Source organism: Thalia democratica, chromosome 6, assembly GCF_965202585.1.
Source record: "Thalia democratica chromosome 6, ktThaDemo2.hap1.1, whole genome shotgun sequence".
Classification (NCBI taxonomy): domain Eukaryota; kingdom Metazoa; phylum Chordata; class Thaliacea; order Salpida; family Salpidae; genus Thalia; species Thalia democratica.
This window is the reverse complement of record NC_139170.1, coordinates 32,426,934-32,429,181: the sequence shown is the minus strand read 5'-3', so window position 1 is coordinate 32,429,181 and position 2,248 is coordinate 32,426,934.

Here is a 2,248-nt window from a genome sequence, read left to right as displayed (position 1 = left end):
ATTGAGCATTATAGCAATTCTTTACCTGCAATAAAAATATTGCATTTTAAAGAGCAAATGTAAATCATAAGACGAGCCATAAAAACTATAATACAATAGTTTAGAGTTATTGCGAAAAACAAAAAAAAATTGCTCAAGTCAGTTTCAACAATGCACATGATTATTTTCAGTAACTACAGACTATCCAGAAAAGTACTGTGAAGGCAAGTTATAAAGTAGCAAAAGTAAACAAGTCTGAACTATATTAAAAATGTTTATAAAATAGCTGAAAACTTTCTTTTAATAAAGCTTAAAAACATAATTGAAATTTCATTGTTATAAAAAAACACATTATGTAAATAGACAAAAAACTAAAACCAAAAAAGATACTGTTTAGAGTTGAAAACTTATTTAAATAGTTTGTGTTGGCGTTAGTAAAATATTTTTGTTTATTTCTTCAATATCAACAAGTCATGCTTAGGAAATTTCTTAAGATTATTAAGTTGCATAAAGTAAGTTAGGACTTAAATCAATCTATTAAGATTAGAGAACTGATACAAAGGTACCGCTCATTTTAGAAATTTTATTAGAGGTGTTTTTACTAATTTTGACATTTTAGATAAATTTCTAGGTTTAGTTCCAATTACAAAGCACAACAATATACGTAAAGACATTTTAAAGGCAAAGGTCCTATGCACCAATATAAAGTTTTTAAAAATGCAATTTTTACTTCTATTTTGAGTATAAAATTAAGTTAAAGGTTAAAAAAAAACTGTCTCAAATTAAACCAAACCAACACTGTGCATTAAACAAAACATATATTATAAATTTAAATTACCACTCTTTAAAGCAATAAAGACAGTCCGAGTGACCAAAACTAGCCTTATATTTAACATAGAAAAAGCAATTCAAGCAAAAAACCTAAAAATGACTAAATTAGTCTAAGATTTGAAATCTTCAAATAATCATAGCCTTGGTGTGTGGCAATTCTATTTGTTTATTTGGTTGAATTTGATCTATTATGATTAACAATGTACAAACTTAATAAATTACCATTTCTCGATCTAGTTTGTATTAAATAGGTAATTCCAAAAAACAGCAACTGTTTCTATTAGTATGCAACGCATAAAAATTAACTTACTTTGTCAAAAAACATTGATTGAGAAATCAAAAAGTATACCTAACAAAACTTTTTTAGTTCATGTCATATATATTATTTTAATGTGTCTGTACACACTTAGATATTACATTTAGAAACAATGTTTTTAGAAAATAATGCATAAACTAAGTTTTATCTCGTTCAGTATTGAATAAAAAGGGTTTAAAATATGAGCATCTCTATACATTGGTGTGCATAGGAATTAATTTGAAATGCAAAGAAAACTTCTAAAAAATCAAAGGTGTTAAAACCAAAATAAAATTAACTTTATTTCTCATTATGTACTATTTTAAATGTTTTTGTGGAAATTAAAATATAACATTTAGTAATAAAAAATCTGTGATAGATACTTAGGTATAAAAAACGTGTAAAAGCATAAAAGTGTAAAGAAATGACATTTTAGATATGTATTGTGCATAACTTTTGAACAAAACGGAAAAAAGTAGCATTTAGATTGTTTAATAAATAGGTGTAATATATATCTTATTAATTCAAAGCACTTTTTACACTCTTTTTTTCAGAAAATAATTTGCTTTTGTAAGACGAAAGTTATTATGAAATTGAGAAAAAAACCTGGTGAAACGCTAACCTGTTTTATATACATTTTAAGCTAAATCAGTAAAGTCTTTTAATTCTTAATAAACGTTATACAGTGACTTAAAACTAAATTGTTCAAGAAAAATAATTTAAAATACATTTTTGTTCAGCGGGCCACATTTACATGCTCGCGGGCCGCATTCCATCCAAAAAAAATAACGTGCTCGCGGGCCACAGATCTACCCTTTGCTGGCCGAATTTGGCCCGCAGGCCGCAGTTTGCCGACTCCTGTTTTATAGGTATTTTTAAAAAAATTGTGCAATTTTATTTCGATGTGACGTATTTTTCAACTTTTTTGTACAATTAAAAAAAAAATCTTTTTACTCATATTTTTTCATAAAATTGTTCAATTTTTTCAAACTTAAATTTAATTAATTATGACTTTGAAAACTGTTTTAGAATAGTTTGGTTTTGGTACTGGTTTTAACTAAATTTAAAAGAAGCTTAAAATGAGTGACTTATGTTTAAACTATTTTGTTAAAATTGTTTTAGATGTTAAAATTCAAAAAGATA